The following is a 15,690-nucleotide window of genomic DNA, read 5'->3' as shown; positions in this document are numbered from 1 at the left end:
TTGAAAATTGATTCTTTAATTGATAAAGTTAGTTTTGCAAATGTAAATTTATCGTCTTTAATTTGTGAATTACAATTATTGTAATTACAATTCTATTGTTAAAATTATTTTCGACATCTGTAATTGGGAGAATTTAATTGTCTTCAGTGGCTTTGGTTAAGGATATACGTATACATACATATATACATATATACATATACATATACATATACATATATACATATACCCTCTCAAGTCTCCTGAAATGGACTAATCAATGCACTGGTTTTAGACCCCAGAACGTGCGCTTGAATACGAGAATACGTAGAGAGGACGAATTTACATGCCCACTCACGAATGAATGAGTATGTGACACGCATAAAAATTTAATACAGACCACTGATCCGAGCAATTTAAAAATAAAAACAAAACAATAAGTTATTTTTTCCTCCCATAAAAATATAGACCAACTATTTTTTTTTCTTCTTTTTATCGAAAAAGAAGAAAAATTCTTTTCTTTGTTTGTTGACAACAAACAAAAAAATTTTCCAACTTTATTGGTTTTCACATTTTTGAGAATGATTCGTATTTTGAAAAATTCGATTGCAAAACATAAATTGCAAAAAACTATTTTAAAAAAATTAATTTTAAAAAATACTTTTTAAAAAATTCTTCTTAAAAACTTCTTTAAAAAAAATTGATTCAAAGAAATAATTTTTGAAAAATTAATTTTAAAAAAATCTTTGTTAAAAATTGATTAATAAAAAATTTTATTGCTCTCATTCTTTTGAAATTCGTTTTTCAGTTCTAAATGGAACTTCTTTTTTACTCAAAGAATTGGAGAAAAAATTAATTTTGATGAGGGAGTGAATGGAAATTTTTTAAGGACTTTCGAATAATCCATAAAGTAGAGAAAGATAGAAAGGAAATTCACAAAATGAATCATTCAACGAAGGGATTATATGCAGATAGAAAGGGTATCGAATATCGAAAAGCACAAAATGAAAAAGAAAGGAGAGGAAAAAAAATCGGGTAGTTAGTCGATGTACAATTTACCTCTACAATTACAATCAATTTTTGTCGTACATGTTTCCTGTTATCCAAAAACTAATTGAAGTCATTAGCTACTTGGTTTTTGAATGTGAAAAAGAAATTAGGATCTCAAATAGTCTAAAAATTACCATCAGGTCAAATTTTACATTTGGTTTTAAATTTCGGTTGTTTGTGTAGTAATATTTAAATGGGAACGTTAACAATTTTTTCTTTTTTGGTAATATTTTCGGAAATTCTGTTTTTGAGAGCAGAAAATATATTTTGACATTTGTAATTCCTTTAATATTTTGCTAAATATTCTGTTAATATTTTTCTGAATATTACTTTGATATTTTAACTAAATATTCCTTTACTATTTCAAATAAATATTTCTATTTCAAATAAATATTTTTCAAATATTTCACAGAATATTTTTTTAATATTTCCCCAAATATTCCTCCAATATTCCCTCTAAATATTTCGTTAATATTCTCCCAAATATTATTTTAATATTGCCCCAAATATTCCTTTAATATTTCGACCAAATATTTCTGTAATTTTTCGACTAAATAATATTTTAATATTTCCAAAAAATATTTTTCTTATATTTACCCAAAATATTCAATTAATATTTTGCTCAATATTCCACAGAAAATTAATTTGACACTCCACAATCGTAACAATTGCTTTAATATCCCAAATTATTCCTTCAATATTCCACTTTTTTTAATATTTAACACAATAAACCGTAAAATTAATTCTCAATGTTAAAAAAATTATAGAATATTAAATAAAATTTTTGAAAGAATATTTAATTGTGATTAATATACCTTTAATATTACTTCAAACATTCCTTCAATACTTCGCCAAATATTCCTTTACTACTTCAATCTAATTTTCCTCTATGATTTCACTAAATATTCCTCTAAAATTACACCAAATATTCCTTTAATAGTTCAACTAAATATTCCTCTTAGATTTCACTAAATATTTAATTAATATTTAACTGAATATTCCAGAAAATATTTCTTTCACATTCCACAATCACAACAATTTATTTACATACTAAATTATTTCTTTAATATTCCGGAATATTAAAAGAATATTTTTTTGTATAAAAAAATATTGGTGTATAAGACAAAATTTTTTTTGGAGTATAAAAAAAATTCTTTTCGAATATTAAAAGAATATTTTTTTTGTAATAGTAGAAGAAAATTTTTCGGAATTTTAATAGAATAGTATTATGCAATATTAGAAAAATATTATTATGGAATATTATAAGAATATTACTATGGAATATTAAAGGAGTATTGAGTGGAATGTTAATGGAATACTTAGTTAATTATTATAAAAGAAATATTTAGTAAGATATTAAAAGAACGTTTATTGAAATATTTAAGGAATTTTTAGTAAAATGTTAAATGAATATTTACTGAAAGATAAAAGACTATATTTTACGAAATATTAAAGGAATATTTAGAGAAATGTTTAAGAAATATTTAGCAAAATATTCAAGGAACTTTCAGTGGAATATTAAAGGAATATTTGGGAAAATACTTAAAAAAATGTTTAATTGAATATTTAGTGAAATAAAAAAGGAAATTTAGTGAATACTAAAATAAAAATTTATTGAAATATTACTGGAATATTTAGTGACATAGTTAATAAATGTTTAATGGAATATTTAGCGAAATATTAAACAAAAATTCACTGGAATATTGATGGAATATTTAGTGAAATAATGGAGGAATATTCAGTAAATATATAAGAAATATTAAGTGAAATATTCAAGTTATATTTAGTTAAATATTAAACATAATATTCAGTGGAATATTTATTGACATTCTTAACAAATGTTTAATGGAATATTTAGCGAAATATTAAACATTCATTGGAATATTTAGTGAAATACTTAAGGAATATTTTGTTAAATAATTAAGGAATATTTTGTTAAATATTTGATGAATATTTAGCAAAATATTAAACTAATATTCATTGGAATATTAAAGGAATATTTACTGAAATATTTAAGAAATATTTAGTAAAATATTTATGTAATATTTTGTAAAATATTTATGTAATATTTTGTGAAATATTAAAGGTATATTTAGTAAAATATTTATGTAATATTTTGGGAAGTATTAAAGGAATATTTTGGAAAATATTAAAGGAATATTTAGTCAAATATTAAAGGAATATTTAGTCAAATATTTATGTAATATTTTATGAACTATTAAAGGAATATTTAGTAAATAGATTCTGGATATATTTAGTAAAATAATATTGAAATTTCCAGAGAAATAATAAAAAAATATTCAATGAAATTTTAAAGGAATATTCAATGAAAAATTGAAGGGATAGTTTTATAAAGAACAATAAAAATAGTTTTATGAAATATTTATGAGAATCTTTATTTATCATCGACAAAAAATCTTTTCAAAATTATTCAAAAAATTTTTTTTTTTTGATTATAAAAAAAATCTTCCATGAAATATTAACATTTTATAGTAAAGAAAAATATCCAAGCAAAAAATCATTGCAATTTTTAACTAATACAAATGAAATATTTAATTCTACAAAATATTACGAAACTTTTCCATGAAATAATGAACAAAACTTATTCTTTTAATAGGATTAAGAAATAGGATTATAAATTTTTCTTCTTTCACTCCCGGATTATTGCGTAAAATTTAAATACATACATTATAACGAATTTTACATAATCTATAGAGACAAGGTGAATATTTAGAGACTAAACTTCTTGCAAAATAGAACTTCATTATCTTCTCTGTATTCGCAAATTCCAGTGTGAATCTTACGACCTAATTATTTAACCTTTAATTACCTGTGCAAGCGTATAGGCAAAGAGAGAGAGTGTGAGAGAGAGAGCTTCCTAATTATTCGAAATATTCTCTAGCGCACGATATTATACAGTCACTAATTACTCGAGTGACGCATAATGCTGGTCGCTTATTTCCGTTAATAAGTTCTTTTTCCCCCCCTCCACCACCCCGAGTTTGTGGTGCTTCAGAGGGGACCTCATACTATTAAGAAAATGAACATCCCTTTTTTCCAAATGAAAAACAGCATTTTTATTATGCAACCAAAAAAAAAAAAAAAGAATATGCGACGTATTTTAAATTTATATGTAAACTCAAAGGGTTTCTCTCGTATAACTGCAGGCTCTTTTTGAGCTCATGAAACTTGCACGTACTCATTTTAATACAAAATATATATTAATAATTTCCCTTTGAATGCGGTAGTCGAAAAAAAGGAGAAAATAATAAATTTTCTTCAATTAAACAAATTCTCACTGAAATGTAAATTTTGTATAAATATTTCCATTTTGTTTATAAAATTACTATCTTGTTTTGAAATTTTCCAAACATTGAACTAAATTTTTCACGTTTGAATTTTTTTTAATTAGTAAAAAGTCCAAACGTTTAAAAATATTTATTCATTTCTTCCTCAAATTAAAAATTTATTATTTTTTTCCTTTTTTCATATTTTTTATTTTTATTTTACTTTTTATACTTTTACAATAATTACAAAAATGAAGCATAACATTTCTGGATTTTCTGCTATTTTTTTTTTTATTTATTCGAAATGTTAAATTTGTTTTTAATTTTTATACTCCAATTGATAATTTTGAAAATAGAACGTTCAAAACTTGATAACAATTAAAAAGTGTAAAAAAATTTTATTTAATTGTTAATTATTAATTATCATATTTATTATCAATTGTTTGAAGAAACAAAACAAAATTTTATATCAAAATAAATTCTTATTAAATTAAAAACTAAAAATTGTTCCAAAGAGAGAATTTATTTGAATTTTAAAGTAAAAAAACAAGAAAATATATTAAAAACAAAAATTACGTACATTATTATCCCTGGACATTTCGAAGAACATGAAAATAGTTTTCTCTCCCTTTTTGTTCTGTAGTCACGTGTTCGTTGTTTTTCTCTTCGCCAGTTAAAAACAATAAAAAAGCGCGAAATTTTTCTTCAACACAATTGTTTTAAATTTTTTGTCCACCAAACGAAAAAAAAAAATATTGTCACTCAATTTTTTCCCCTTAGTCAATGAAAAAAGAAATAAAAAAAATTTACTTCCACGTAAGTTGGCGGGAAAAAAAGAGGTTCACTTTAAATTGCATTGATTGTTGCATGTGTATATAGAACACCTACTTGGTGGAAATCGCGCGCGGAACTAACACCTCATGCGCGCGGAACGATAGCGGGTCCAGAATCTCTCTCTCTCTCTCACAGCAGCCGGAAAGAGAAGCCGAGCACGCGCGAAATTCCACCCCGTTTCTCAATTCTCCCACTTTGACCTCATCACCCCGACTATCCACAACCATCCTCTTCCCCCTCCATTTATAATCGAGCCTTCGTACCCCTTTTATGCTGCAGCGCCGCCGCTCATATAATTTCTACACTTACACATACCTATACACACACACATATCATATTCTTCGTTCTTTACAGGATTTTTAACCCTTTCCCCTCGCCTCTTCGCCACGGAAAGGTTATATTATGTGGATAGAGGGGAAAAAGGAGAAGGGGGAGATTGAAAAGGCAAGACCGTTGTCGTCTAATAATTGTCAGAACAATTCGGTCTGTTGCCTAAAGTTGATGACGTGTAACAGAAGGCGTTCAACTTTCGTAAATTTTGGCTCCTTTGTTCCTTTTGTTTTATGTTGTCTGAATTTCATGTATTTTATGCATTTCTATGTATTTTTTTTTATTTTTCTCTATTTCATTGTATTTTGTTTATTTCCTCGTTTTTTTGCATTTTTTTCTATTTCTTAGTTTTTTTTTACCTTTTTGGTATTTTTATCGATTTTCTCGTATTTTTATCCACTTTCTTGTACCTTGAAATTCTACAGAATTTCACTAGATTCATTCTATAGAATCATTTTATAGAAATTCTAGTAAAATTCTATAGAATCATTTTATAGAAATTCTAGTAAAATTCTATAGAATCATTCTATAGAAATTCTAGTAAAATTCTATAGAATCATTCTATACATGAATTCAAAAACCATTTATTTACAATATTCAATTTTACAAATTTCAATTATTCGTAAATTCTTTAATTAAATATATATTAGAAAAAAACTTCAAATAATATAAAAAAGATTCAATTACACTTTAAAAAAAAAAATTTGTAAATTCAATTATTTCTAAAAATTTACGCTATATTGCTTTTAATATTCAATTATTATCTTAAATTTTAACTGAAATTAATTTTTAAATCAATTTTTATTATTGATTATTATTATTATTATTATTATTGATTATTTATTGAATTCAATTATTATTTAAATACAAAAATAAATAATTTATTGAATAATTGAATGTTTCTTAAAGTTTTTAAGAATAATTACATTTTCCGAAAAATTCGATTAAAATTGTATTAAAATTAATTGAAATTCTGCATTGAGTTTTATTATTTATAAAAAAAAATTGAGTTCCTAAGAAGAATTTTACTATTTTTAACATAATTAAAGGACCCGCACAGAATACATTGAAAAAAAGTTTCCGTCACTGCAAAGGATTTTATTACTCTTGAAAACAATTGAATTTCTGCAATAATTTGTAACTTCTCCAAAATTAAATTTTTTTTTAGTGTTAACTAAAATTTTTCTACAAATCCATTATTTTTGATAATTTTTAAAATAGTTTTTTGAGAATTTTCAAATTCATTTGTTTTTAACTGACATTCATTTTTAAATCAATTTTTATTTTAAAATTCTACTAGAATTCAATTAGTTAAATACAAAAAATAATTAATTCTATATTTGAATGTTTCTTAAAATTATATTCCCATAAAGAATTTTATCAACAAATTTTTGAATAATTGAATTCGTTTGACGAATTTTAATAAAATGGTTAATAATAATTACATTTATCGAGAAATTCGATTAAAATTGTATTAAAAATAATTTTAATTCTGCGATGAGTTTTACTATTTATGAAAATAATTAAATTCCTAAAAAGAATTTTATTATTTACAAAAATAATTGAATCCCTGTAAAAATGTTATTATTTAGAAAAACAATTGATTTATATTGAGAAGAAATTTATAAAAAAAATTTAAATAACTGAATTTTTGTGAAATTTTTATTATTTTATAAAAATAATAGATATTGAAAATCATTTAATAGAGGGGAATTTTTGAAAATAATTGAAATTTTGACAAGAATTTTATTAACATTTTTGAAAATAATTGAATTTCTGAGAAGAATTTTATTATTTATAAAAATAATTGAAATTTTGACAAGAATTTAAAAAAATTTTTGAACAGAATTGAATTGAATTTTTGCTTAGAATTTTATTACTTTTGAAAATAATTGAATTTTGCATCATTTGTAATTTCTCTAAAATGTTCCAAATTATATCGTACAATTTACGAACTTTTTGTCCTTTTTTAATCAAATTTCGGAATTTGCGGACCTTTTTTTCTAATTAAAAATTATTAAAATTTAATAGAATTCATGTAAAAATTCTATAGAATTGTTCTAGTGAAATTCTATAGAACTTTTGCAGCTGATAAATAGATAAGTTTTATTCAGACAGGAATTTTTAATTGTTGTGTCACAGATGAAGAAAAATAAAGTTACACTCAAAGAAAATGATTTTTTTTTCGTTGTATAGCGTAAAGAAGTTAATAATAATTTTGAAATTAATAAAAAAGTTATTATTTTCATAAGTAAAGTATGCAACAAAAATAGTTTAAGATTGCATGCCCGTTTATGTATTAAAAAAATAAATAAACATTCTTGTAATTCAATTTTCAGTAGTATAAGTCAATTTCTAGTCAGACAGTACTATGAAACTTAATAATTTAAAAGTTTAATATTCTTGGAATTTAATTTTGAGTAGTATAAGTCAGTTTTCAGTCAGAACTAAATAATAACTAGTAGTTCGAGTCAAACTTTCTGAAACATTCTTCAAATTTATTTACAAGAGAGACTAGCATTAGTAGTATGAAAAAATTTTAATCAGCCAGTAGTTTGAATTGAAATTTTTTATTTTTCTATATTTTTGTCGCACCTGTTTTCAGTATAGTATAGCTTAACTTGGGTTTGATGAAAATTTCCAATTACATAAAAATTTTCCAATTACTTGATAATTTCCATTATAGTGGAAGATAGTAAAGTAGAAAGTGTCAGTTTCAGTTAGACAGTATCTATCAAATTTTGATGTCTTGGATTATTTTTTGAATTCATTTACTAAAAGAGAATTAAATAAATAAATGATTAATGAGAAAAATTGAATTTTAATCTCTTCTAGATTGTCTGATTAAAATTTCAATATAGCTAGAAGCACTATTAGAAAAAATACTTCGAATGCGCATTAGCTTTTTTTTTAATTTAAGTAGTAAACCCAATTTTTCGTCAGACAAAGTGTTTTAAATTGTCCCAACTTTAGGATAAGGAGTGAAAGTAAGTTATTTTCAGACTCCAGGCAATGCATCAGTTTTGTCAAAGTAGAAAAGTTCAGATTTAGTAAGACAAACGTATTTTAAGTTAACTCGAATAATTTTATTATCAGTAGTTTATTAATTTTTCTTAATCAAAGTGTTTTTTAATTACAAGAAAATGTAATAAGTAGTACATGTCACTTTCACTGAGATACAATTTGTTAATTTTTTTATCATTTGTTTTTTTTTATTTAGAAAAAATAGACATTTTGTTTAGAATAGAATTAAATATTTTTTTATTTTTCTCTCGATTACTATTAGTGGTAAATCAATAATGCTATCAGTAGTAAAAAGTAATTGTAGTCAGACTCAACTTTCCAGAGTGCATAAGTGATAAATGTTTATTTAAGTCAGACGTTATGAAAATCATGTTACTTTCTAAGTAGTAAAAACATTTTTAGTCAGACATTCCAATTATTCACTTATTCAGTATATCGTAGCTCAAATTTATAAGTAAAAACTTAATTAAGTTAGAAGTTTAGTAGTAAAAATTTAATTAAGTCAGACTTTATGAAAATCGTTTAATTATTTTCTAAGTATAGTAAAAACATTTTTTTAGTCAGACTTTCCGAACGTTCACCAAAATTCTATACCAGTAGTAAAAAGTTATTACAGTCAGACATTATGAAAATATATTATTTTCTTCAAAGTAGTAAAAACAATTTATAATCAGACATTCAAAAGTACAATTAAAGTCACTTCCTTTCACGTTACGAAACATTTTATTTATTTTTCAGAAAGAACAAAACAATTTTACATTTAGAACAAGCATTACGTAAATTTCGAAACGAACATTGCTTGTAATACTAATGTACAATAATAAGGGAATTCAATATTTACCTAAGTTAAATACCCAGCATTTATGTGGTTGAAAATGCAATTTATAGACCATGACTAATAATTTGCAAACAGAAAATCCGACAGTGCATGTGCATTTCTATTGTTTGTAAAATATCAGCACTCCAATGCAAAAGCGAAGTAAAATGAAATATACGCGATTTAATTAAAATATTTTACTAAAACTCAATTTACCCGTCGTCACCAGTTCTCTAAATGTACATACATATATATAAAATAATATTCACAATGTTGAAAAAAAAAAATCCTTGGGTCTTACACAAATTTCTTCTCTCTCTCTCTCTCTCTCTCTCTCTCTCTCTCTCTCTCTCTCTCTCTCTCTCTCTCTCTCTCTCTCTCTCTCTCTCTCTCTCTTTTTTGACAGAAAGTCTGATAGAAATATGTAAAAAAAATTGTCTGAAAAGAAATTGAAATATTATTACATTTTTTTTTTTTTTTTGCCTTCTTTTTATGTGAGAATTGACGAGAATGAAATGTCAAGATAAAATTTCAAATCATTGTCAGTATCGGCAGCTATTGGGCTTCTTGACAGTTATTGATATTTTCTACATATATGTATTTGATTGAATTCAACAAGTTAGGTTTATGAATTTTACCTTTTTACGCTCACTCGCTAGCTGGCTATAAGTTTCTACTTTTTATGCAAAATAATTAAATTTTTCAAAATTTGAATTTTATTTACTCTTTATTTTTTTTAATTATTTTATTAAATTTTTTTACGCTCATTCCCTTGCTCGATATAATTTTCTAATTAGGTGCAAAATAATTAATTTTTACAAAACTGGCAATTTCTCCATTTTTTAATTTTACTTTTTTACGCTCTTTTGACTATGATTTTATTCTTTGTTTTCAAAAAAAAGAAAAAGTAGTAAGTTTTTAAAAATTTTGAATTTTATTCATTCTCTATTTATTTTTCTTATATATTTTATTAAAGCACCAACGAGTGATAAATTCAAATTTATTAAATTTATTACTAATTTTATTACTAATTTTATTAAATTTAATATTAATTTTATTAAATTTATTAAATTAATTAAATTTATGTCACTATTTATTTAATCTCTAGTTTCTTCGAATAGTTGAACTTAATTAATTAATTTTCACATCCGTTTGTAAAATGCATTGTGTCAAAACAATTGATTTAATGCATTTGAACAAAGTAAATAAGCTATTCAGTAAAGTAATAAACACTCAATGGAATAATTAAATTATTAAATTAGTGCAGTTGCCGAATAGAGTATTATATAAATTAAATTTCCAAAAGTTAGCTACTTGAAAAATAGTTATTTTCAATTTAAAAATTTAATATTCTTGTTATTCGATTTCCAGTAGTATAAGTCAATTACTAGTCAGGCAGAACATTACTAAACTTTGCAATTTTTTAATAGAATTTAAAACGCAGTTTAGATCTAAAAATAAATTCTTTGACATTCGATTTCAGTAGTAAAAGTCAGTTTTTAGTCAGACAGGTTTGTTTTACGTAACAATTTAACAGTTTAAGATTTTTAATTTAATTTTCAGTAGTGTAAGTCAGTTTCTAGTCAGACAGACTATTAGTAAACTTTACAATTTAAAAAAAAAAATTTTAAACAATTTTGGTCAGAAAATAAATTTTTTGACATTCGTTTTCAGTAGTATAAGTTAGTTTTTAGTCAGACAGGACTATTAAATGTAACAATTTAACAGTTTAACTTTCTTGTAATTCGATTTTCAGTAGAATAAGTCAATTTTTAGTCAGTCAAAGCATTGGTGAACTTCACAATTTTTTTAAAAGAATTTAAAACGATTTTGGTCAAAAAATAAATTCTTTCACCTTCGATTTCAGTAGTATAAGCCAGTTTCTAGTCAGACAGGCCTTTTTTTAATTTATGCCACTTGGAACTAAATATACTAGTAGTTCTTGTCAAAATTTTTGAAATATTTTTCAAATTTATTTTAACAGAACAATTAGAATGAGTAGAAGGAAAAATGATAATTAGAAAACAATTTAAAATTTAATTTTTCTATTAAATGTTCGACTAGAAAATGTCGCTTTCATTCGAGCTGAGATTTTTTTAATATTTTCTTTTCAAAGTATAAGTAGTAACAGAAAGTTCAATTTAGAATTTTCTTACATTCTTTTTAGCATTTATTTACGGTAGTAGAAGTAAGTTGAAGTCAGGAGAAAATTTTATAAAATTGATATACTATTAAAAATAAGTAGAACAAAATGGTTTAAGCCAGACTTAATATTCTCTTTTGCACCTGCCTTCGCAGTAGCATAGCTCAATTTTCGTTTGATGGAAACATTACTCATTCTTCTATTTCATTATAGTTGCAAGTAGTTAAGTAGAAATTGTCAGTTTTAGTCAGACAGAATTTTAAAAACAATTTGACTGTTTTATGCTCGTTTGAATTTATTTCCAAGTAGTGCAGATCCATTTAAGTCAGACAAGTATTCTATGATTATTATATTTTAATTTTCAGTAGTATAAGACAGTTTTTAGTCAGACTGAACATTATTGAACGATTTACTTTTTTTTACATCTAATTCAAAACATTTTGAGGCAGATACACTTTGAAATTTTTTTCAGTAGTGTGAATCAATTTTAGTCAGACAAGAACATTATTATCATTTCGTCTCTTTATTTTAAGTAGAAAATATAATCTTGGGGTATAACTTTTTCCTTCTTTGAGTAATATTTTTAAAATGTAATTAAAAATTAGTTTTATATATTATAACTAAATTTTCAGTAGTTAAGGGTAAATTTACTCAGACAGAGTCAGGGGGGGGTATTTTTTAAGAGTATTTGATAGTAAAATAGAGTAAAATAGACTAAAAAAAGTAAAATAAAGTAAAATTGAGTAAAATAAAGTAAAATAGAGTAAAATAGACTAAAAAAAGTAAAATAAAGTAAAATTGAGCAAAATAAAGTAAAATAGTGTAAAATACAGTAAACTATAGTAAAATAGACTGAAACAAAGTAAAACAGAGTAAAATAGAGTAAAATAAAGTAAAATTGAGTAAAATAAAGTAAAATAGTGTAAAATACAGTAACTAGAGTAAAATATTGAAAAAAAATAGACTGAAACAAATTAAAACAGTAAAATAAAATAAAATAAAGTATTTGATTCGAACATAATTTTTTCTGAGTGTAGAGTAGAGAACAGTGATATTAAAAAACGCATCGAATCGAAAATTTTGTTCATTAAAAGAAATGTTTAATTAAAATTTTTGGAAAATTTAATTGAAGGAATATTGTATTTCGAAATATTATAATTTCATGGTTCAATGGAACGACTAATATCGGTTTGCTCACCCCATCATTATCCACAGGGATGTAAACACTGTTCAGTCAAGCTTCTAACATGCATTACACGTCTGAAGTCACAAGGAGGAAAATTAACTTTAGCGGTCTATTACATCGCGTAGCCATTCTAAGATAATTGTCGCACACAAATCCTTTGAGTACGTTATATAATCGTTAAGAAAACTTTCTTTCAATTAGAAGACAATGTAGAAAGCAATAGAATACAAACTATAATTCTATTTCTCCGTGTTCTAAGTTAACGAAATCGGAATTTAGTATTAATAAAATTATATTAAAATCGTAAAAATTTAAGAAAAATGATAAATGAACAAATTTTGATAAATTTGTTAATTTCGTAATTTTAATTTAATTCGATAACAAATAATCGATAGTTAAAAAGAATATTTTTTTTACTAAACATTTAGTATTAGAGTGGAAAAATGAACTGTATTATTATTAATTAAAATTATTAATAGTAATATTAAATATAAATTTCTAAATAAATATTAACAAAATAATGTTTAAGTAGAAAATCAAAAATTTGATGGTAAAAGAGAAATGAATTTCCAGACGTCCCTTTGTATCTACATATGATAACTTCAAAATTACCCCTTGAGCTTTATCCTTTTATCTCTGTATATTTACCAAAAGAGCAAAAAAATTACAGATTTCTTCAATTATAGATTTTTTTCTTTCTTTTCTTCGTCGATTTTTAAAAATGATTCTCCGATAAATAAAACTTCTCTAATTAACATAATTAATTTATAAATTCTTCAATTTAGATTTTTTTCTCACTTTTTTTCATCCAGTAATTTTTTTTAATGAATAAAAATTCATAAATTAGTAATTTTTTGCCATCATTAATTTTTTTAATAAAAAAGTCGATTAATTATTATTATTATTATTATTATTATTAATTTATGAATTCTTCAATATTGACTTTTGTGTGTCTTTCTTTCCTTTAGTAATTTTTTTAGTAAATAGAAATTAATTGATTATTATTTTTTCATCCTTCAGTAATTTTTCAATGAATAAAAATCGATTAATTAGTATTTTTCCCCTTCAATAATTTTTTTAAATGACAAAATTAATTAATTATTATTATTGATTTATTAATTCTTCAACATCGATTTTTTTATGCTTTTTATTTCTTGCAGTAATTCTTTTAGGAATAAAAAACCATTTTTCTCCTCCAATAATTTTTTAACGAATTAATTATTTAATTAAAAATTGTTATTTATCTATTTATTTACATCATTTCAATTCAATTATTATTTTCTAGAATTTTAAATTATTTTTTATGAAAAATTTTGATAATTGAATTTATTAAAAAAAAAATGTATTATTTATAAAAATAATTGAATTCATGTAAAATTTTTATTATTTATGAAAATAATTAAATGTTTGCATACAATTTTACTAAAATTGTAGATATTGAAAACCATTGAAATTAGAAAAATTTTTGAAAATAATTGAAATTAGGACAAGAATTTTTTCGATATTTATGAAAATAATTAAACTTTGAGGAAGAATTTTGTTATTTGTAAAGATAATTGGGATATTACAAGAATTTTTTTTTAAATTTTCAATTTTATAAAAAGAATTTTATTTGCTTTGAAAATAATTGAATTTCTGCAATTATTTCTAATTTCTTCAAAATTTCCATCTTTTAGTGTTTTCGACAAAAATTTAATTAGAAAATTTTTAAATTCTATTATTTTTAAAATTGCTAATTTTATTTAAAAAAAGGGCAGCAAGAAATGTAAAATTATAACTTAAATATTTCTGAAAAGTGTTTAAAAACTAATTTCTGAATTATTATTTGCAAAAATATAAAAATACGAAATACGAAATAATTGGCTATTATTCTTGGCCGTACAATTTTGAAATAAATTAAATAAAATAATAAAATATCTAAAATTGAATTATTATTTATTCAATTAAATTATTTTCTAAGAAATTGCAATATTTTTTTGTTTATTTTTTTTATTAATAAATATAAATTATTTGAATATAAATTAAATAAATATAAATTTAAGAATATAGCATTTAAAATTTAAAACTATTTATAAAAATTAAATACAGTATTTTAATAAAATAAAAATCGGGAATTAAAAAAAATCAGAAAAATCGACAAACAACAAGAAATATGTATTAAGAATTTTAATAATCAATATTGTCAGATATATAATACATAATAATAGTCGTAATAATAATAATAATAATACTAATAATAATAATTGAGACATTATGGACACAACGTATAATTGGCGCGTTAAGGTGACAAATAATAATCCTCCATATCTAACAAATTGATAGGGTAAATTTTCATTCTGCAAAAAGTTTCACATTTTTAAATATTTTTTAATAATTAAAGGAGGGTTTTTTTTTATCTTATTTTCTATAAAGTTTATTGCTTTCAAATTATTATTTCCACCACAATCACCACCTTGACCTCTCCAAAAAATTTTTTTTCTTCTTCATTTTCTTTTCTCTCATTTTTTTTTTCATTTTGCCACCTCTCTCGCGGTGTATTATACTATTTAGTCTAATCCCTGATATATAACATGAACTTCGTTCACAATCGTAAAAAAAAGGATCGTGAGACGAAAATACACAAGTCAAACTCTCCCATTTTTTTGTGTCTTTGAAAATTCGCATTTTTTATTGCACCAATTGTTTATTTTTTTTTGTTAATTTTTTTTTTATTATTATTACCGTTTCGCTCATTCTACTTTGTACAACCGTACTACACACAGTATGCTAATTGCTTAATAAATATTCGATAAATATATCATTGCATTTTATATAATATAGTATATATATATTTGTTTTTTTTTATTTATTTATATATTTATATATCGTTCCTAATTCGTCGTATATATTAGGGTAGTAATAATAATCGCACTATTTCGTCATTTTTTTTTATTGTTACTACAGTCGTTGCTCGCTTTTTTTTCAAATTATAAACTTGTAATATTTTCGTCCCTTTTTTCTCGTTTATTCAAATTCAAATATCATTCGATTTTTATTATTTTCT

At 22.9% G+C, this 15,690-nt stretch overlaps 1 protein-coding gene across 6 annotated transcripts in view; it reads right to left on the bottom strand.

Annotated features, from left to right (window-relative positions):
- LOC122504412 (Down syndrome cell adhesion molecule-like protein Dscam2) overlaps positions 1–5,298 on the bottom strand; it is a 226,411-nt gene extending 221,113 nt beyond the window's left edge. For 4 of the 6 annotated variants that reach the window (XM_043615517.1, XM_043615512.1, XM_043615518.1 and 1 more), the window contains exon 1: positions 4,894–5,298. The gene's annotated coding sequence lies outside the window, so the exon portion shown is untranslated. The remainder of the gene's footprint in view (positions 1–4,893) is intronic. The other 2 variants (XM_043615514.1, XM_043615516.1) reach the window with 2 other exon arrangements.
- Between the last annotated feature and the right edge of the window lie 10,392 nt (positions 5,299–15,690).

This window comes from Leptopilina heterotoma, unplaced genomic scaffold (genome assembly GCF_015476425.1).
Source record: "Leptopilina heterotoma isolate Lh14 unplaced genomic scaffold, ASM1547642v1 Lhet_297, whole genome shotgun sequence".
In the NCBI taxonomy this organism is placed as follows: Eukaryota; Metazoa; Arthropoda; class Insecta; order Hymenoptera; family Figitidae; genus Leptopilina; species Leptopilina heterotoma.
Note: the sequence above shows the minus strand (reverse complement) of the source record. Positions and strands in the feature narration are given on the sequence as shown.